Source organism: Cynocephalus volans, chromosome 7 (assembly GCF_027409185.1).
Source record: "Cynocephalus volans isolate mCynVol1 chromosome 7, mCynVol1.pri, whole genome shotgun sequence".
Classification (NCBI taxonomy): Eukaryota; Metazoa; Chordata; class Mammalia; order Dermoptera; family Cynocephalidae; genus Cynocephalus; species Cynocephalus volans.
Window position 1 is genome coordinate 59,428,476 of NC_084466.1, and position 22,775 is coordinate 59,451,250.

Here is a 22,775-nt window from a genome sequence, read left to right on the forward strand (position 1 = left end):
TGAGAAATATACTATTTGCCCTTCATTTCGGAAGGATAGCCTTGCAGGGTAGAGTATTCTTGGCTGGCAATCTTTTTCTTTTAGTATTTTGAATATATCATCCCATTCCTTTCTAGCTTTTAGGGTTTGTGATGAAAAGTCTGATGTTAGCCTGATTGGGGCTCCCTTATAGGTGATTTGATGCTTCTCTCTTGCAGCTTTTAAGATTCTCTCTTTGTCTTTGAGTTTTGCCAATTTAACTATAACATGTCTTGGAGAGGGCCTTTTTGGGTTGAATACGTTTGGAGATCGTTGAGCTTCCTGGATCTGAAGATCTGTGATTTTTCCTATACCTGGGAAGTTTTCTGCCACTATTTTGTTGAATATGTTTTCAATGCAATCTCCGTTTTCCTCCCCTTCTGTGATACCCATGACTCGGATATTTAAGCACTTAAGGTTGTCTGATATCTCTCTCAGATTTTCTTCAATGTCTTTGATTCTTTTTTCTTTCTTTTTGTCTGCTTGTGTTATTTCAATCAGCCTATCTTCAAGTTCAGAGGTTCTCTCTTCAACTTCGACAAGCCTGCTGGCTAAACTCTCGGTTATGTTTTTTATTTCGCTGAATAACTTCTTCAGTTCAGCAAGTTCTGGTACGTTTTTTTTCAGGACATTGATTTCCTTGTACATTTCCTCTTTCAGGTCCTGTATACTTTTCCTCCTTTCATCATGATGTCTAGCTGAGTTTTCTTGTATCTCATTCAGTTTCCTTAGAATTATCACTCGAAATTCCTTGTCAGTCATTTCAAGGGCTTCTTGTTCTATAGGATCTAGAGTTTGAGATTTATTAGCTTTTGGTGGTGTACTTTCTTGATTTTTTGTATTTCTGGTATCTTTTTTTTTTGATGTTTATTCATTGTGGCAGGGGGTTTCACAGTCCACCGTTTTGAGACTATTGACTAAGATGTTGCTGTGGTTGCCAATTTGGTATGGTTACCTCCGTGACTGCTCAGTTGGCCTCTAGTGCCTTGTGTGTGTGGTTGCCTTGGGTCTTGGGCCTCTCCGGGGAGCCACCTCTCTGGTCAGCTTGGACTCTGCTGGGCTGCTGGATCACGGGGCGGTACCGCAGGGTGTGTGGTCTCTGCTGAGGTTCCACTTCCCGTGCAGGACTTTTCCCTGTTCTGTGAGCTCTGGCCCGGGCTGTTGGATTGTGCAGTGGCGACCCCACAGGGTGTGTGGTTTCTGTCGATGCTCCACCTCCCTAGCCGGACGTCTCCCCACTCTGTGCGCACTATGCTGGGCTGGGATGTGTCTTCTGCAACCCTCGTCTATCAGCTGGGCCTTCAAGACCCTGCTCGGCACCGCCTCGCCCAGGAAGTCTACCAGGTTTCTGCTAGGCGCAGACGACCGGTCGCTCTGGGTGCCTTTGTAGCACCGTGTAGATCTTTCTCGGGACTCATCACCTTCCTCCTGGTATCACGGTTATTTGTGTACTTGTCTTATCTCCCACACCAGAGCGTGAGCTTCTTGGGGGAGGAGCCTGCAGCACGCAGTTCGCCTTTGAATCCCCCCGGCGCGGACCGAGTCTGGTGCCTGCCTGCAGTCAGCTCTCCGGCAGGTTCAAGCGAACTCGGGAACTCTCTGACCACACTATTCCTAACCAGAAATCGGTTAGGCGTTTTTCCGAACTGGTGGCCGCAGAGATGGTATCTGCCTCCCGGTGACAGGAAGTTTACCGGGGGCTGGAGCTCAGAGTGCAGTGGAGTGACATTTGGCCCAGCCTGTACTTCCTTGCCCTCCCAAGGCTGACCGGGGATGCCCCACGCCACCAGCCCTGCCAGAGAACCGTGGAGGGAGTGGGAAGGGAGGCCGGCCCGCAGGGCCCAGGAAGCCCCACGCGGGGGCAAGCAAGTGGGAAGGCTCAGTGAGGAGCCGAGCCGGGCGAGGTGGACAGGCTTGGCCGAGCCGGGCTGGAGCCGCCACCACCTGAGAAAATGGAGGCAGCCCCCGGGGCCGGTGTGTGGCCCAGTGGGGCAGGCGGAAGCCGGGTGGGCGTCCGCCCCCCCGAGCAGGGCCAGGCCGGTGGTCACTCACAGGGCTGTGCCGGGTTGGGCGCCTCCCTTTGTGCCTCTGCGTCGTCACTGTCCCTGTTCTCGGCCGCTGCCGCCTCGGGCTGCTCACTGGTCCCTCGGCACGGCTCGGGCGCTCCCAGGAATCTTTTTTTATGCCAGCCTGAAACCTCTAATCCTGAATAGGGCAGCTGGCCGCCTTCAGCGCGGCCCCGGCCTCCAGGATCCTGGCAGCGTCAACAGCAGCCCCAGTGCCGTGTTCCCTGTTTAGATACTCGCTTTTGCATCTAAGAAACAGTTCTTTTCCTGCTCCATACTTCAAAGCTGTTGCCTGTAAATGAGGCAGCCTCTCCTGCCAAGGGCAAAGTGGTGGTCAGCCCCCACAACCAGCCACCAGCAGCGGTCCTCCCTTAAGAGACGGCGAGAGGAAGGTCCACAAGTTTCCTGGCTGCCTAAGGCCCAGTGGCCGCCTTTTCCACCTCAGCTACTCCGTGCCAACTGCCGCAGCCACCGCCATCTTAGGATCTATTTGCTTGCTTTTTAATTAAAAGCACATTAGTTTTAAAGTGTTAACTATATATTAAAAACAATACAGGGGGACTGGCTGATTAGCTCAGTTGGTTAGAGCATGGTGCTGAAAACACCAAGGTCCAGGGTTTGATCCCTGTACTGGCCAGCTGCCAGAAAGAAAGAAATAGAAATTAAGAAAGGGAAATAAAACAAAACAAAACAAAACCAAAAAACAGTATGAAATTCTTCTTGGCAGATATTGAGGTTTATTTTTAAATATTATTTGCTCTTTTTTCACCGTAATTTTTTTATGATTTACTTTTTTGGGGGTGATCGTGAAAATGATACTTTCTGGTTGAGTATGGGTACTTCAGTTTTATGTAGAAGATTCAGAATGTGAAGACTGATTTTCCTCTCAGTCATGGACATTCACTGATAAACATATTATATATCTGTCTATACCAGTGTTAAGCATCTCACAGGCAAGAATTATGCTTTCTTAACTTAGTTGCTTTGAGTACTGACAACTAGTTTATACTGGAAAGTGAGTCAAGAGAGCATAATAATAGGTCAGAATACAAGTTAAAATTAAACATTGTTACTCTTACAGCCATGTATTAATTATTGAATGCATTTTTATATCTCTCAGCAAATGAGAATTTAAACTGTTCTTAGTTTATTAAAATGTAGTATTGCTGAACAATATTTTTTGGAAGGGGGATAGCTTTTGTCCTATCTTGTACAGAAAACAGTAATGAAATCACTCAGTATGTTTTAGAACCTTGTAAATACGTCTATAATATTAATGCTTTCCTTTAAGACAAATATAAATTCAAAAAGGGAGATTTTATTTAGACAAACAGTACTAATTAAAATGGTTTCTCTTCACCCTAATCTATTTAGATTTGTAACTGTTGAGAAGGAAAAAACTCATTGTAAGATAATGCCAGCCTAGATAATGCTGAAATAAATTATTTTGTACACAGTTGCTTATTTGTATTTCTGTTTTGTTATCACTTCAGAATATCAAAAATTTTTTGCAAAGCATTCTTCCTTTGAAAGAGTATAAACTTAGTGATCTTAATCCTTTCAAGTTTGTGAACAATGTAATTCTCAATAACCACCTACCAAATATATTCTGGTACCACAGCAGTTTTGCTTCTTTTTAGTGTTTTAATAATTGTAGAACTAGTTAGTCTTTGTCATGAAATATCCTGGTAAATATGTAATTTATAATGTTACTTTCAGCAAGATGCCATTTGTGTAAAAGATGCCAGTTAATCGTAATTAGTATGGAAACTACTTTGAGTAGCAGCCTTTTAGAAAATATTCCATTGGGGTAATTTAGAGTTTCTGAGGGTTTCTGACAGTTCTGGAGCAAATGCACTTGAGTTGTGAGTAGTTAGGTTTGAGGTACATACTGGAGGTTATGGAAGGCAAGGTAAAGGAGCACTGGGATTAGTAGTGTAGTCCAGTAATGTATCAATCAGTGTATAGAGTTGCTGTCTATTCTCCCTCCTATACCCATTCCACTTAGAGTATAAAATAAATGTAATAGACCTGGGACACAGACAGGGATCTTTTTTAGGATAAGGAAGGCAGGGTGGTTTCATGTCCCGTCACTTACTGCCTCCACCATACCCCCCAACCTTGGGAGAGTCCTTTTTAGCTTTGGGAAAGCTAAAGGAAAATAAGGTTAAGCCTGAAACAGAGGCATCTGAGAAACAGGGGCATCTGAGAACCAGATCCTTAGAGAAGTCTCTGGTCTCCAGAGAAAAGCAAAAAGTTTGTCCTTGGTGATCCAGCCAAGTTTACCAGAACAGAAACAAAGATTAAAGGCATACTGTGATAATTTAAGGTTTTGGCTCCAGGTTTCTTGTGATTTGTTTCTTGAGGAACTGAATGAACATTATGGGCAAAAGTCTATTGGGTAAAGACAACAATAGATTTTAGATTCAGTTGTTAGCTAGAACAAGAATTAGCAAACTTTTCCAGTAAGGGACCATGTAATAAATATTTTAGACTTTGAAGGTCTCATTGGTCTCTGTCAATTCAGCAATTCAGCTCTGCTGCTGTAGTTTAAAAGCAGCCATAGCCAACAGATAAATTGATGGGTGTGACTTTTCCAGTAAAACTTTACTTACAAAATAAGCCTTGGGCCAGATTTAACCTTCAGGCCAGGCGGTAATTTGTGGACCCTTAAGCTAGAAAAATGTATGTGAGATGTGAAATATTTTTCTGCTTGAAGCCAGGATGAATTTTATGTGTATTACTATGCAAGCATCTTGACACTTTCTCTAGCTTATAAAACTCTCCTTTTATTCAGCAAATTCATCCTAACTATCTTTCATGTACTTTTCTGTATGTAAAGGACTACAGATATTTTGTTGACTGCATTTTACATGCCAGGCAGTTTCCTTTATGTTGAGGATAATGGTGAAAAATTCGACGAAATCACTATAATTGCTCACATTCTATTAAATCATGATGGAGAAAGAAGGAAGGAATCATTTATTCATTCAGTCTGTATTTATGGAGCACCTATTATGTTCAGACACTGTTCTAGGTATGACAAATACAATAGTGAACAAAAATCCTTTTTCTCATGGAGTTTCTATTTGGGAGGAGAGGAAAACAAATATGTAATATCCGGCAGTGAATTTCTGTGAAGAAAAATCAAGCAGAATGTGAGTATGGAGAGTAATGTGGTTATGGAGAAATTTAAAAATATCAGAAAAAGAAGTCTAAGCTAACAGAAAAAGATTATTCTCAAAGGAAAGAATTAAAGTGACGGAAATCTCAAAAACTATTAAATGTAAGAAAGTTGAGGGGTTTTTTAAATATTAAGGAAAAATAGCTTAAAATTTTATATCCCATCAAATTAGCATCAGAATGTGACAGCATATAAAAAACACTCTTGTGTTTAAATCTCAGTAGGTTTGCCATACAAAGATCCTCACAAAAAATACTTTCGGAGCAATATTAAGAGATATGGGGAAAAGGGTGACCAAATATTTTTGTAAAGTTTATTGTTATCTTTAAAAATAATATTTCGTTGATTAGAACATGGTGTTACAACACCAAGGTTAAGGGTTCAGATCCCTGTACTGGCCACCTGCCAAAAAACTAAAGAAAAAAGAAAACCCAAAAAACTATTTCAATTATAATAATTAAAATTCTAGGTATTATACTATGATTGGAGTTGGAGGCATAGATTTAAGACATAATGGGGCTGGCCCGTGGCTCGCTTGGGAGAGTGTGGTGCTGATAACACCAAGGCCACGGGTTCGGATCCCTATATAGGGATGGCCGGTTAGCTAACTTGGGAGAGCGTGGTGCTGACAACACCAAGTCAAGGGTTAAGATCTCCTTACTGGTCATCTTTAAAAAAACAAAAACAAAAACATGAAAGTGCCTCTCACTAAGAGGAAGATACAGAGATTGAAAAGTTTAAGAAATTGAATAAATAAACGTGAATATGATTATGAAAACCACTATGAGAACACAAAATATAAAACTCAATCAGAAGTGAATTTATCTAGTGGAAGAACAAAGAATAAAATAAGTGGAAAACAAAGTGGCAGAAATTCTGATCTAACACTGATTACAGTAAATGTTAATCAATTAGAAGTTAACTAATCAGAAGATTCAAGATTCTCAAACTATTAAAAATTATTTATGAGACTTGCTGGAAAGCAAAGAAATTGAAATAAAAGGATGGGAATAGATATAGCTATATTAGAATAAAGCTGGTGGTAATAGTCTAAATAGGATTTAATGCAAAATATAATGACAAAGACATATTATATGTTAGTTAAAAAATACAACAAAAAAGATACAATCACTGTTAACTTATATCTACTTAACAGCCTCAAAGTGTATTAGTGTATCTTGTCAGGAGCCAAGGTGAGGAGAAGGCAGTGTTTTTGCTGTTAGCATGTGACCTCGATTCTAACTTCAGTAAAAGACCCTTAGTCAAGAATTCCCTCAACTCCCCTCTCCAGCTTGTCAAAACCCATCCTGACCCCTCGTCTCCATCCCAGTCACGTAAGTCTCCTTCCTTCCCAGGGAACTGTGTTCCATCTCATCCCCTCACCCCCTTGCAGGAAATTTCCTTCAGTGTGTTTGGCTCAGATTGCTCCCTTTCTTACCAAGCAGCACCCTCCTTCTTCTCCACACCCCCACCCGTCTCACCCCATCCAGCTACTCTCCTCACTGAACTCCTGGACAGAGGAATTGGCTTGCTCTGCAGTTCACCTTGACCTTCACTGAATCGGCTCTTGAAAGGTTACCCCACAGTCTCCACATTGCTAATCCTAAAGAAGCATTTTCTGTCCTTGCCTTTCTTGTTTTCTTAGTAGCATTTGAAATAGTGTTGTTCATTCTGTTCATTGTCTTTAAAATGTTATTAATTGCACAGGTAGTATGTTAATCTATTTGTACTGTAAAAAATTCAATCAATACAGATATCAATAGAATAAAAAATATCCCTTTCCCCTTTATCCCTCCCACTGCCTTTCTACAGGAAACAGTTTGGTGTGTATCTTTCCACCCGGGCTAAGCCTGTAGCAGGTACTCATATTTGTTCCCTGACATATCTATACTTAAGTTTATTTTCCAGTTAAGACACTTTGTTAACACATGGCTCAGGGCAGTAATTGCTTTTCTGAAACTCTGAAGTGTGTGGTCGGTTCATTATTTCCCCACTGGAGGGCAAGCTTTCCAACTCAAATGTATTTACTTTCCTGGTAGAATTAAAAGAATGACTGTGTATTGGCCTGAGTTGTTTCTCGTTTTAATTGTTTCAGAGAAATTAGATTGTTTCTGTGCGTTGGAAGTGTATCATTTCCTCCTTGTGTAGTATATAGATTTCTGATCCAATATGTCCTCATAGTTGCCTTCTGTAGAGATTAAAAATCCCATATGCAGCCTTTGCTAAGTACGAAGTCCATTTCCCAGCAATATGTTGTAGTGTGGGAGTTTTGCATGGGATAGGGCGCTGACCTGAGAGTGGGAAGAATGGGGATTGGTCTCGGGAATGTCACACCCTCCCTGAGCCCCTATTCCTCGTGTGCAGACAGAGGAGGGTTATCTAGGTGACAGTATCCCATGACCTTGTGTTCTCAAACTAGGAGGCACTGAGAGTCAAGGACTGTGTCAGACCCATTCTGTTCCCCACAGGTATCTTCCCTGCCACAGAATAGTTTTGTATAATAGAAAAAAACAAACTGTTTCCCCTATCATACTCTCAATGCTCAACACAGAACACTTCCGTCACCAGGCGTGTTGGCGTTTTTCCCACATGGACCAATTCTCTGACAACAGCTGGTTGTCCTACAATTCAATTCAATTCTGACACTACCTGATGTTGGCACAGACCCCACAGGTTAAGGGCTCAGTCCTACAAGACTGCCCCCCTTTCAGATACCAGTCTCAAGTCTGGGCCTCCAGTACTTTTGATCAACCACTACAGATCTGAGGTTCCCATGACCCCTTCCCTGGTGATGGAGTTTGGATGTGTTGTCCTCTCCAAAACTCATGTGGAAATTTGATCTCCAATGTGGCAGTGTTGGAAACTGATTGAGTCATGGGGGCAGATCCCTCATGAATGGATTAGTGCTCTCCCTGGGGGAGGAGGGATAGTGAGTGAGTTCTCGCTCTGTTAGTTCCCACAAGAGCTTGTTTATAGGACCCTGGCACCTCTTACCTCCTCTCTCCCCCTCTCCCCTCCCCCTTCTCCCCTCTCTCCCTCCCTCCCCCTTTAGCCATGTGATCTGCTTTTACTCAGTGCTGGCCGCCTCCCACTTTCTGCCATGAGTAGAAGCTGCCTGAGGCCTGTGCCAGATGTAGCTGTCCCAGAATCGTAAGCCAAATAAACCTCTCCTTTATAAATTACCCAGTCTCAGGTATTTCTGTTATAGCAACACAAAACGGACTAAAACACCTGGGTTTGATCACTTCCTGGAATGGCTCATCGAACTCAGGGAAACAGTTATGTTTATGGGTTTATTATAAAGGATATCACAAAGGATACAGGTGAACAGCCAGATGAAGAGGTACGTAGGCAAGGTCAGTGGGAAGGGTGCAGAGCTTCCATGCCCTCTCTGGGTGCCCCACCCTCCCAACACTTCCAAGTATTCAAGCAACCTGGAAGGTCTCCAAACCCTGTCCTTCTGGTTTTTTATGGAGTCTTCATTTCTAGGCATGATTGATTACATTGTTGGTATTAATGATTAACTCAACCTTCAGCCCCCTCTGCCCTCCCTGGAGGTGGGGGGTGGGAGCTGAAAGTGCCAACCCTCTAATCATGTGGTTGGTGCTCCTGGTAACCAGTCCCCATTCTGAGGCTGTCCAGGGGCCCCCAGCCACCAATCAACTCATTAGCATACAAAAAGACATATCACTTTGGAGATTTCAAGGGTGTTAGGTGCTGTGTGCCAAGGAATAGGAGAAGACCAAATATATATTTCTTATAAATCACTACATCACAATCCCCAAGAGCACATGTGCAGTTAGGGCTCCGCAGAGCCTTCTCCTAATTGAAAGAGCAGGACCAGTCACAGTTCAGTGTACCATTTAGTCAACTCGGCCCTCTTCCTGGGCTCGAACACTTAGATAATGGGAGTTTTGAGTGTGGGACGAAAGTGAACCAAGTCTTTGAATGTAGTGGTCCAACTTGTTCCAGATATAAGAGAAATGTGGCAACTCTGTATATATGAATCCAGCTGCCTGTTCTCCTGCACATGGGGGTTCTAGGTTCCCTCCTTGCCCCCCAGCTCTGTCAGCTTTGCTGCAAGCCCTCTGTCTGCGGGTCCTGAGGACTGTGTCACAGCACAGCTGTACCTCTTTTTCTCCCAAGGTCCCCAGGGACCTGAGAGTCATGAGAACCTGACACAGCCTCTCCCCAAAGTGATGCCCAACAGTCAGGATTGCTAGGATGGCTGAGCACCTCACAGTTGGGTCTTAGCTATCCTCCTCGTCTTCCCAATCTTTGCTGACAGGGGAGAGGTTTAATCTGGAGCATTAGTGAGGTTCTCACCTAAATCAGGGAGAGGCACCTGGGGTCAGAGTATACCTTGAGAGCATCATAAGATTCAGATTTATTTAATTCTCCATCTGTAAGAGAAATCATTTTGTTAGCAGAATTGATAACCATCTTGTTTACATAATGGGAAATGGCAACCACTGATAACAAACTAAATAAGTTGGAGAACTAAGGAGAATTGGCTGTTGGTGACTTCAATTAGTATCTATTTGTTACTCCCCCCCCCCATTTATGAGCACGTACATTTTAGCAGGCAACAAATCTTCAGGAAAATTTTGTGGCAGAAAAACTTGAAATGGAAAAAACAGAATTAGTTGCTTAATTTTCTCACCAATGGAATAAGGCTGCCATGATTCCATTTTAGTGGTGGATGCTTGTAACTAGATGAAAATACACCCAGAGCCCCACCCTTACCCCACCCCTGGAGCAGAGTTTGAGGACCATAGAAAGCACTTCAAGACTCTGCTTCTATGACCCTGATGGAGTTACTCTGCCCCAGCTATATGTCAAGCCACCGAACAGTGTTTACACAGCGCATTTACCACATTGGATCTCACTGGGGTGTCACTTGGATTCACGTCCCATCACCACGACTATACTATAAGCTCCTTGGGACCTGGGTCTAAATCCCTTCTCTGCCACTTAGTGGTGTGTGAACTTTGCAAATTAGTTCATCTCTCTATACCTCAGTTTCCTCATCTCTAAGATAAAGCAATAGTACCTTCCTCACGCGGCTGCAGTGAGTATTAATGAGATCATACATAAGACACGTGAATTGCAGTTATTGTTATTATTATCTTTGTATCTCCCACCGCACACTGCAAGGGCCCTGGCTTCCTACCAGGACTTGGATTCCTGATGGACTCTGCAGGGTAAAGTGGCTTTCCACTCTGCTTTGAGTCCTTTCTTTTTAGACAATGGGAACTCTGTGGCCAGCCCTCTCCTGGGACCTCTAAGGCCTCCAGTGGTTGATTATCCTGAAGGAAAATGAGCATTGTATTCAGAGGCTCCCCAGAGGGGGGCCCATGCCTATCATCTGAGGGGCTTCAGAAACCCACATGGGCCCTTCACAGAGATTCTTTTTTTCCTTATTATCAGTGGATGATAATGGTCTAACTATATATCCCTTAAGTCAACTAATGAAAATAGGTTTACAAAGTATAGCAATTCTAACAATACCCTGCATTTAAGATTGAAGAGTGAAATAGTCTAAAAGACAATACTCAGAGATTCAGATTTAATTGGCCTGGGATGGAAGCTGGGCAATGGCATTCCTTTTAAAAACCTGTGTGATCCGGGCAAAGAGCTATTGTTTGGCTCTGATACAGTGATTCTCCACCCTGGCTACACATTAAAATCATTTCAGGAGACTTTTTAAAAAAAATACCAGGCTCAAGACTCTCCCTCTAGATATCTGATTCAATTGAACATCTGGGGTGGGGCCTGGGTGTTGGTTTTTTTTTTTTTTTTTAAGCTCCCCAGGGGGTTCTAACTTGTAGCCAGGACTGAGACCCTGTGCCCTGGGAGGTGATAAGATAGGAGCTGAAGAGCTTGAAGGCAGAGGGTGGGGCTAACTGTGCTGGAGGATTGGGAAGACCAGTCATTGCTTTATTTAAGAGCAACATCTTCCCACTTCTTCATGATCTGAGACTAGCACATAGAGGAAAGAACACAGGTTTTGGAGTAAGACAGGCTTGGTGCAGCCGTTCCAGTGGGTGACGTTGGGTGAGTCATTTATCCATTGTGTCTCATTGGCGACAGTGAATCTTTGATCTGATTGTAGTGGGTCTAGCAACACGTTATGGATGGAGCTGTTATCCATTGTTTAGTAAACATTTGAGCATCTTCTTTTTTATTTCTTTGCAAGCAAGACAGCTGGTTGGAACCTTCAGAGCCCAAGGAGGCAATGGTATCTTTGAAGCTCTTTGCGCATGGTGTGGGGGTCGCAATTGACAGAGCTTCCAGCTGGCTCCTCCAACAGCCCAAAAGGGCCTGTGTCCCTGAGACAATGACAACGTTTCCTGTACCAAAGAGCCAGACTAAAGCTTATGAAGCGTAATAAAAATTGTGGATGTTTACATGAAAAGGATTATTAAAAGATAAAAATTCAATGGCTTTAGGTACATTTAATAATTTTTTTTAAGGCAAGGATGTACAGATTTCAGGTTTTGATACAATATTTGATTATTTAAAATTGGAGCCAGCCGGGAAAATTTAAGTTGGGCATTCCAACCTCACATCTTTATATTTCTCATAACACCTAGGTGCTCAGAAAATGAAAAAGAGAGAGAAGCCAAATTCAGAGATGAGTGGAGATGATCTCTATTATTTGAAATAGAAATGATCTACTGCTAATAATTCCTCTTTCATTTCTAATTTCCTACTGGTCTTTAGAGTTGCCATTATCATTGCCCAAATCCACCCTTTTCAGTATTCATACATATTATGAAATCCTCCAGATTAGCTTGAGAGGGTCCTGATGAATGATGGGGTCCATTACAAGTGCTGCTGTGCAGAGTACCTGCTACTTTTGTTCTCTGCTTTTAAGAAGCGTATTTTTAAGTAAGCTCCACTTCCACCTCATCTCCTGTCCCATTATTTCTTGCCCTTAAAATCTCATTGAAGGGCTGGTTGGTTAGCTCAGTTGTTTAGAGCTTGTTGTTACAACACCAAGGTCAAAGATTCAGATCCAGCCAGCCACCAAAAAAAAAAATAAACAAAAAAAGAAATCTCACTGGAGAAGTGAAGGGAAAAGAAGAGAAGTAGAGAGAAGGAATGGGCAGGGGAGGGGGAGGTTGGGGCAGGAGTGTGGGGTGTAGAGGGAAGAAGCCTCAAGAGCTCGGCTGCAACTTCCACTCAGTCTTGTACTGTCACTTAGTGACTTTGCTTGACTTTTCTCACAAGTAAAATGTTTATATGGTAAGGGGTGGTGTAGACAGAAAATTGGGCAATATATGCAAGAAGTCAGTTGTGTGCTGGTAAATGCTGAATAACTGGCTTGGGGGTCAGGGGCAGGAGAGGAAAAAGCCCTGGTAGGGAGAATTTGCTGATTTTGTGGTATAAATACTCCAATTATGGCCAATTTCTAGCTGCCAGCTTAATGTCACGGGACAAAGAATTTGAGGAAGCCACAGTAGGAGCCTGTACAAGTCAGCTCCAGCATTATCTTTATATAAGAAATCATTATTAACAAGAAAAAGTCCATGGCAAGTTCTACATCGATTTTTTTTTTTTTTTTTTTTTTTTGAGGCTGGCTGATATGGGGATCCAATCCCTTGACCTTGGTGTTACCATGTTGATCATTTTTAATGTTGCTTGTATTAGTCTGACGACTCACTCATTCACCATCACCAAAGTCTAAAATCACCCACAAGCAGCCAAACTGCCTGTCATCGCTCTTATCCAGGCTGGGATTTCCTCCCATCCCTGAAACGCCAGCCTGCCTGCTAAGCATCCACTTGAGGCTTAAAATAAGGAAATGTTATGAATCTTTTCTTCAAAATCTCTCCCATATTAAATTTTTCATTCTCGCTGAAATGCATGCTCAGTCCTGCATTTCTCACTATCCCTGAGATCTCCATTTTCTTAAGATTTTTGTGTTGCCTTCTGACATTCAATCTGTGAGGGAAAGAAAACCCTCCTATTTTCTATTATCAGAAAGTGTCCCTTCTGGTCATACCGTAATGGCTTGTGTGCATTCTACTCTACTAAACAATTCAAGAGGCTGCAGTCAAAATCATGCTCAGTCACCACTGTGGCTGCTCTTTTTTTTTTTTTTTCCCTCTCTCTCTCTGTTTCTCAATTATGCATAATGTAACTTTATTCTCTTTCTTTTTTTTTTTTTTTAACTTTATTCTCTTTCTACAATTTATCCTTAGTTCTTTCATCCTCTCTTTTCCTGCCTGTGTAGATCAAGGCAGCCGAGCTCAAATGTTATGCTTTTCTTCATTTTTGTCCACATTGACTGTGATTCTTAGAGCGAGCTCCTCACTTTCATCTCACAATTGCATGTTTCTTAATCAAAAATTTGAATCATTAAAAACATCAGCTCACTTATGTGAAAAAAAAGATCTGTTATCTCCATTAGCTATTCATATTCATTAATCTGTATGAAATATAATTTTAAAACTTTGCATTAAAGTAAGAGAGAACAATAAACATTCAAGTATTTACACATGTGATCTGCCCTGTAAAATCACAGAAACTTCATATGTAAATAAGATTTCACCCTTCACAATAAAATATTTATTTTAGAGGATAAAAGAAATGATATTAGTCTTATGTGTTAATCATAAAAACATATGTTCAATCATAGGAAAACAAGTCATTTTTTCTAGCTCTTTAAAAATATTTTAATTCTGCAAAATCATCATAATTCTCCACGCTCACCTGCCATTGACCAGCTGTGGCCACCCACCCGCTGGTAGCAGGCACACTGCAAGTGCGGGGCTGGTGGCTGCGGAGCCATGTGTGGTGCAGGATGGTGGACAGTGTGTATTGGACCCGCTCCCTGGTGCTGGATGTAGTGTGTGGTACTCGGTGAGCTTGGATGAGGGCCGGGGAGGGGGGCTTGAAATAATAAGCTTGAAATGCCAGACCTTCCCTGGCACACTGTAGAAGGAATCAGAAGTCCCAGGGAGATGGAAATGCTGGATTGGATTTGTTATATGCAAGCTGCTTAGTAAAGGGTGTATTTTCTAGATCTCCTTAAAATTAAAAGTAAGGGGGTCTGGAAAACACTCCCTTTACTAAAGCATTAAGAAGTGCGTTGGTGAAGGCCACCAGCATCCTTCACTTGCTCTGATGACTGTCCTCTGTAGACTATAGATGCTGGTGGGGGATGCTGGATGAATCTGTGGAACTGGATTCCCTGACCTCAGTGAGAATAATGGCATCCTAGGGGTACCTGGTGGTGTAAAGGCCAAGTGGTTGTGCTTCAATCCAAGGCAAGGTAGTACAATAGCCTTTAATAAAGCACAGGGAGAGAATAGTCATCAGGTGGAAAAGATGACAGCCCCGAGGACAAGGGTCAAGAACTTGGTAAGAGGACAGCGTGGGTTGAGGCCGACTATTGGGACCCTGGGCATCAGTCAGTGCTTCTCGAGTTGTGTGATCTCTCACGCCAGCACCAGCTGTGAGTGACCAACCAATAGTTCCCTGGTTTCTCTGTCCCCTGCGTGGGCCAAGTGTCATCATCAGTCCCTACTGAGAATTAGCAAAAACCCTGCCCTAGAATTCTCTCACTATGAAATTCAAGTTCATCCAATTATTGTTTCCACGACTCTGTTATGCCTTCAAAAATAGGATTTTTATAGTTTATTTGGATTTTTTATAGTCATTGTGTTGAGCATCGGGCTATTGCAACATCTATATCCTAACAAGGAGCTGAAGTCATGGCACGTTTGTTTTTTAACAGCTTTTATTGAGATATAATGTACATGCCATACAATTCACCCTTTTAAAGTGTGTGATTCGATGGATTTTAGTACACTCAGAGTTTTGCAATCATCACAGCAATTGTAGAACACTTTCATTATTCCAAAACTAAATCCTTTAGCCATCATCCCCAATTATTCCATCCCCTCCAACCCTAGGCAATCATTAATCTACTTTATTTTCCTACAAATCTCCTTATTTTGGACATTTAATAAAAAGGGTATCATACATTATGGGGTCCTTTGTGACTGGCCTCACTTCACTTAGCATGTTTTCAAGGTTCATGTGAAGTTGTAGCATGTGTCAGTACTTCAGTCCTTTTTATGACTGAATACTGTTTATTTACATGGATATCCCACATTTTGTTTATTCATTCATCAGTTCATGGACACTTGGCTAGTTCCACTTTTGAACTATTGTGAATAAGGCTGCTATGACCATTTATGTTCAAGGTTTTTTGTGGATGCATAGTTTTATTTATCTTGGCATATATCTAGGAGTGGAATTGCTGGATCTTGTGATAACACTACATTGAATCATTCAAGAAACTTTCAAGCTGTTTCCAAAGTGGCTGCACCATTCATTGTACAGTTTTCCCAGCTGTGTATGAGGGTTTTAATTTCTCCATATCTTTACAACACTGTTTTTATGTATCTTTGTGATTATAGCCATGGTAGTGGGTGTGAAATGATATCTTATTGTGAATTTGATTTGCATTTGTCTGATGACTACTGATGTCAAGCATCTTTTGATGTGCTTATTGGCCATTTGTATATTTTCTTTAGAAAACTGTATTCAGGGCCGACCCCGTGGCTCACTCGGGAGAGTGCGGCGCTGGGAGTGCAGCAGCACTCCAGCCATGGGTTCAGATCCTATATAGGGATGGCCGGTGCGCTCACTGGCTGAGCGCGGTGCGGGCGATGCCAAGCCAAGGGTTGCGATCCCCTTACCGGTCACAAAAAAGACAAAAGAAAAATAAAAAAGAAAAGAAAACTGTATTCAGATTTTTTGCCAATTTAAAAAAATGGGATATTTATCTTTTGATTATCGAGTTGTAATTTTTTTTATGTAGTCTGGATACAAGCTCCTTATAAGATATAAGATTTGTAAAATTTTTCTCCAATTCTTTGGTTTTCTTTTCACTTTCTTTCATTTTTCTTTTCACTTTGTCAATGGCATTCTTTGAACCACAAAAGTTTTTAATTTTGATGTTGTTTGTCCGTTTTTTCTTTCATTGCTTGTGCTTTTGATGTCATGCCGAGAAAACCATTGCTTAATCTAAGATCATGAAGAATTACACTTATGTGTTCTGAGGGTTTTATAGTGTTAGCCATCCCCTAGTTTGGTCTTGAGGCATCTAAGGGGAGAGGCTGATGGGACCCAGAGCTTGGGCTGGGAGGAATGGGGTGCTGTGGGGTGTGAGAGGAGGAGCAGCTGGCAAGCAGGAGTGACCTGGATGGGACCCCACTGGGAGGGGGCAGCTACACTCCCAGGATAAGTGAAGGGACCCTCGAAGAAAGGGGCAAGTGGAGAAGCATCTGGAGGACTGGATGAGGGTCTCGTAGAAGCTGCAGGGGCACCGAGAGCCCGGCCCCTTTCCCCAAGGGAGTCCCTCCCTAGGGTGGGCGGGGACAGTGATCACAACTTTTATTGTGACTCCACGCTTCCCTTTGTTCTGGTCACGCCCCCATTCCTTTCACCTTTCACATCCACCAATGGGCTGTGAGCACTGAGGCCACGCCCACTTCACTGTTGCCTAGCTCTGCCAGCTCCCAGTGGCTCTGGCTCAGTTGCACATCCGCACCATTAGCTGAAGGAAGTGATTCCCCAGTGCTTGGATGGTGGTGATGCAGCCCCTCCTTTCCTTTTCCCTGCCCGGATATGCCACAGGAAACCCGACAGAGGAAACTGGCTGTGGCCAAGAATAAGGTACATCATGTTGGGTCACAGGCCCCGGACCCAGCCTGAGGCCCCTCTAATGGTGGGACAGGGAAAGAACTCTGTGTCACTTCAAAGACACACAGGACTTGCTCCACTGCACCTCTTGACTCCCCCCACCAAAGTCTTCTCAGCCATCCCTACCCCCTCAGCAGCCCAGCCCCTGCCCTTGCCAGGCACTTCCTGTCATTACTGTCTGTAGCCTGACCTTTGATCTGATGACCCAGTCCCCTAAGTGTTTTCACCCCCTTTTCGGCTTCTCTGGTCATGGCACAAATTTCCATTTGGAAGGGTACTTGGGACTAGAGGACCCAGGACTGAGAGGTTTCTGGCTCCCTTACGCCCTTCACTTAGTCATCGACAACCTGAAAAGCCTATACTTCACCAGTGAGCTTGAAATGTTGACAATATCTCTGGGTGACAATTGGGAGAACGGGTTTGGTTTGGTTTTCTCCCAGGTTTCTACTCTCTAGAGACACTTTACAATTTATTTCTGAGTCTGTATCTCACATTCGAATTCCTTAGGATTCTGGGACCAACAGTGCCTTTCAGTCAGTGCTCTCTGGAGGGAGATGTGCTTATCTTTGGTGGAACAAATCCGGGGCAACTGAACTTCACAGCTTGAATCTTGCCAAGATCATCTCAATGTGGGTTGCCACAGGGTTCATAGGGAGCATCTTTCTGAAGCATCAGATTGCTTGATTCTTTTGAGAGAGAAAAAACCTATTAATGTACTTACGGGTGATATTTACCTGTATTTGTAAGATCATAATAGACTGTGTGTTCGGATTTTTTCGTTAACTTGTGGATTTTTTGTGTGTTCTATACAAAAGTTGCTAGGACATTTTATGTTGAAGTGATGTTGAAATGGGTCAAATGCTTCTTCTGCATTTATTGAGATAATACTAAATTTCAAAAGAACCATGCTTTATAAGCTAACATGTACTTTAAAGAAGATACAAACCTCCATAGATATTAATAAATGTAATAATGTTTTTTACAACTACCTTTCTGTACATTTTATATTGACTTTTCTCTTTAGTATCATACTAAACTCAAAGATGCTCACAGACTCATCCAATTCAGTTAAAATAATTAATACCCAGTGGTTCTTAGAGTGTGGTCTTTGGACCATCAGCAGCTTCACCTTGGAATGTGTTAGAAATGCAGATTCTTGGGCCCTATTTCAGACTTACTAAATCAGAAACTCTGGAGATGGGCCCAGCAATGTGCATTTTAACATCTCCAGCTGGTTCTGATGCTCACTCAGCTTTGAAAACCACTAATTTATGCTGCATATGAAGATGTTGGTATGTAAATTGTCATTACATGGCCAGTGGGAGCCCACTCTGAGTTGCTCTACTCCAGACATTTTTAAAAAGCATCTTTGCTTTCTGGAAACAGTAAGATTATCCAGACTCAAAGTGATATTTTTTCTCTTCCCTAAGGCGCTCAATCAGTTCCTACTCTCCACGGAGGCTTTTTTCCACCTGGGGAAATTAGAGAACAAAATCCGAGTGCTAGCGATGCCCACATGTATTGGGGGTGATCCAAAGAGCAGCTGCTGATGTTGGGCCATGTTTAATGAGAGATCTTAAAGGTTCTGTACTCTTGCTGGTTTTCTCTCTATTTAATATAAGTTGCTTCTGGTCAAGATGGAGGAATAGATAGATGGTCCCCAGCGTCACTCTCTCCCACAAATCAACCAATTTACAACTATTAAAAAGCAATGACAGGGCCAGCCTGCGGCTCACTTGGGAGAGTGTGGTGCTGATAATAGCAAGGCCACGGGTTCAGCTCCCTATATAGGGATGGCTGGTTAGCTCACTTGGGAGAGCGTGGTGCAGGCAACACCAAGTCAAGGGCTGAGATCCCCTTAACAGTCATCTTAAAAAAAAAAAAAAAAAAAAAAAAGCAATGATAGCCAAGCTGGAGCCACTAGGGATAAGGGGAAGAGGAGGAGAGACCTATGGGGTGCATGAAGCTGGGAGAAGCCACAGTGAGAGAAAGAAAGGACTGCTCTATTTCAAGCCGCAGCCACTTCAAGGCTGGCCCTGGTGAGCACACGGAGCAGGAGCTGGCAAAAGCCACAGCTGTGCCCTTTGGATGAAGTTGCTTGGAAGCTGCAGGGGAAAAGAGGGCCTTGGTGGCCCCCAGGCCAGCAAGACCACTAATAGGGCTCCCGTGGAACCACACAGGAGTGAGGAGCCAGAACAGCTGAAAAAAGGAGCCACTCAGAAGCTGGTGAGTCATCTCAAGGGACTGGCACACAGCCCGTCCTATAGCAAGTGTTTAGAGCATGGGGGGTGGGGGCGATGGGCCACAAGGGAACACTGGGGCACAGCATGGACAACTGATCTGCCCCCAAATCAGCATAGAACCATTCAGTGGAGACTGGTCAGGAATATAGAAGTTCAGGGGGTGCAGTTTGCTGAAAAGACTCAGGCCCAGCCAGAGTTCCTTCACAACCCGGGTGCACTGGATCTCTCAAGTCCTGGAAGTACTCATAAAGTCAACCATTAAAACCTGAGCTGCACAAAAAGCCTTCCCCAGGGAATAAGCAGCAAAGCAACAATTTAGCTCAACCATAGGGCCCAAGTGCTGGTCCTCACAGGAAGTTTCCCCATTTTAGAAGTAAGCAAAGGACAACAAATTAGTTCCAGTGCAGAGTTTAAGTGGTAGGAATGTCAAATAATCCAACACAGAACTGAAAGATAAAACAAAATCCACAGACCAGAAACAAAGTTTGATATTACCTAGTAAAGGTCTCACATCACCAAAGAACACCTATAAAACCTAGAAGGACTGGAAGTCCCCTGGCCTACCAAACCAGGAAGCGGGGAGTGCTGGGGGTCTCGGCCATGCTCCCCGAAACCCACAACACATCCCAAGGGTGGGGGGCTGTGGGCCTCAGCCACACCCCACCAACACCTGCAGCCAGCCAGCAACAACCACCAAGCCACTGCAGGAAGTGCCTTGGGCTCTCCCAAACCAGGGCGGTGAGGGTCCGAGGGCCTTGGCCACACCCCCCGATACCCACAACTAGCCCAGCAATGACCACTGAGCTGCAGCAGGAAGCTCCCCAGGCTCTCCTGAGCTGGGGCAGTGGAGGGCCAAGGGCCTCAGCCACACCCTCTGACACCTGCAACCAACTCAATGACAATCAACCTGGCTCTCCTGAGCTGGGGTAGTGAGGGCCCCCCCCAACCAGTCCAGTGATGACCGCTGAGCTGCTGCAGGAAGCACCCCAAGCTCCCAAGCTGGGGTGGTGGTGAGGGGGTGAGGGCTTTGGCCAAACCCCTCTGACATCTGCACAAAGCCCAGCAATGACCAAGCCACCACTGGAAGCCCCCTGGTCTCCCATGCAGTAATGAGGGGGGTGCCACAGGCCTCAACCCCACCTCTCCTCCTTACTCCTTCTCCCACCCTATTTCCTTCCCCTCTCCCCTCCTCCCCAGTTGCTCCACAACATCATAGAATGTAAAAAAGTAATAAAAATAAATAAATAAAAATAAAGTATATCTTGGTCCCAACATCAAAAGCATCAGAAGTAGCAGCAAGAACTGATCTTTCCTCCCCAGTTTCCACTGGTTCATGATAGAATTTTACATGGAATCAGATAATGCTAAACGCTTCTCTTTTCTTTTTACTTCAAATGATGCACAAGTTTAGATACTATGGTAATCTACTTCTGTTTATTACATTCATGTGCTCTTATTTTATACTATCCTGTAACATTATTTGATTATATATCTTTTGCTAAATTATATGTTCTTTGTGAGCACACACGAAAAACCCCATAAGTTACTGTATTCTACTTATAGTATGAAGTTTTATTAAACACTAAAATTTTCTACTACACTGACAACATAGAGCTTAATTTCATTGTTTCTTTCTCATACAAAGTTACCCAAACTCTTAATGTTTAAAAAGTTATTACGTTAGACTGTATTTCCTTCTCAAAAGGTCATCTTCTGAAGTGCATTTTGAGAGGATGAAAGTATCGTTTGGGGAGAGGTAGGGATCGCTTTCAGGGAGTCCCTCTCCCACTCTTCCCCACGCAGAGGATGTCAGGATGGGGTCATGAGGAATGTTGTTTCCACCGCCCTGGGAACCCCTGTTGCTGGTCTGTTTTTTTTTTTTTTTTATTATTACTGAAAACACATCATTGCTTTATTTATATTTCATTGTAATTACTATAGTCCCCTTGAGGTTTTCTCTACCAGGAGATTCTGGGAAAAAATGCTCCTTAGAAGAGAACTTTGCAGTCTTCTGCTTCTCTCCACTGGCACAGTGCTGGTGGGACGTCAGCCCAGGTTATGTGCATGTTCCCTTCCTCATGTCTACTCGTGTGAGCACCTGTGTGAGAACACAGGAAGAGTAATGGCATCGGAATGCACGAACAGTACTGTGGGTACTAGAGATGGAGAAGCCACTGCCTAGTCCTCAGAAGGCCACGATTTACCATTTCACATCTGCAGTAATGTCCTCCATTCTCAGCCTCAACTCCCAACCAAAGCAGATGTTCACCTAAAATAAACCTTGGGTAGTGGGCATTCTTTAAGAGGCGGAGGCAGGGGAGGACAAATAAGGGTCAAATGAGAATTTTGCTCATTCTGGAGAATTTTAGATCTCTCTCTCTCTCTCTCTCTCTCTCTCATCTCTCTCCTTTTTTTTGGTGGCTGGATGGTGAGGGGATCCAAACTCTTGACCTTGGTGTCATAACTCTACTCTATCCAAATGAGCTAATTGGCCAGCTCTATTTTTTTTTTTTTTCTAAAGTGGTGAAAGTAATCTCTTGCATTAATAGCCCGTTCGTTTATTGTATTTCAATAATATTGGACTATGTATTTGGACTAAGTGGTCTATATCTCAGAAGGTTTAATCAACACCACTTATAAAATAATCAAGCGTATGAGTTAATCATCCTCATTGGGGCAAGGGAGAAATTTTATTTATTTTTCCCGTGGAGACATACAAAGCCTATGTCCACATTTAGGAGTGTCAGTGATGTGCAATGGTGTGGAGAAGAGCTACTGGATACGTAGAGAGAAGGAGATGTACATCTTCAGAAGGAAGAGCCAGGTACACATTTGCCCGAAAAATGACTCCCTGGTGATCTTTGGAGATTCAACCTCTCTGTGTCTCAGCATGTTGGTTTATTAGGACTGGCAAAAAATTGTTCTTCCTTAACTCATAATCATGTAGGGCTAAATGTGAGAGACAGATTTCTGTTTTCAGAAGACAATGTAAAAGAAAAAACGGTCATATTGTATAATTATTCTTATTTGCTAATACATTTGTAAATAAATTTGTAAATGTAGACTTTTTACATTTGTGGTACACTGACAGTTTATAAAGGATTTTTCATCTTATTTAAGTGTCCCCAAAGCTAAAGAAGTCAGGTCATTTTTCTGATCTTATTTATGAGAAAATTGAGGTTCAGAATAGTTTCACATCCTGCCCACAGCTAGTTAACAGCAGGGCAAGCACCAGAGACCAGGGCTTCTGACTCCTGGTCACTGAATGCTCTTGCCAGGAACCAACCGCGCCTTTACTACTGTTACTTATTAGAGGCATCTGCATCATAATCATTCACTCATTCATTCAGCAAATGAAAATTAAGTACCCACCATGTGCCAGGCACTAGGGTACAAAACACTGGTGACATACTTATATGTCATAACTTGCAAAATTGGTTTGGGTTGCAAAGAAAGTGCTAGCTCATTTCTATCACTTGAAATTATTTTTTCCTTGGTGACATTAAGATGTCACATAGGGCTATAAAGTAAGTATAAGCC

General features: G+C 43.0%; 1 protein-coding gene across 1 annotated transcript in view; it reads left to right on the top strand.

The window, feature by feature from the left end:
• Positions 1 to 22,775, top strand: part of NAA16 (N-alpha-acetyltransferase 16, NatA auxiliary subunit) — a 98,806-nt gene that overhangs the window by 75,294 nt on the left and 737 nt on the right.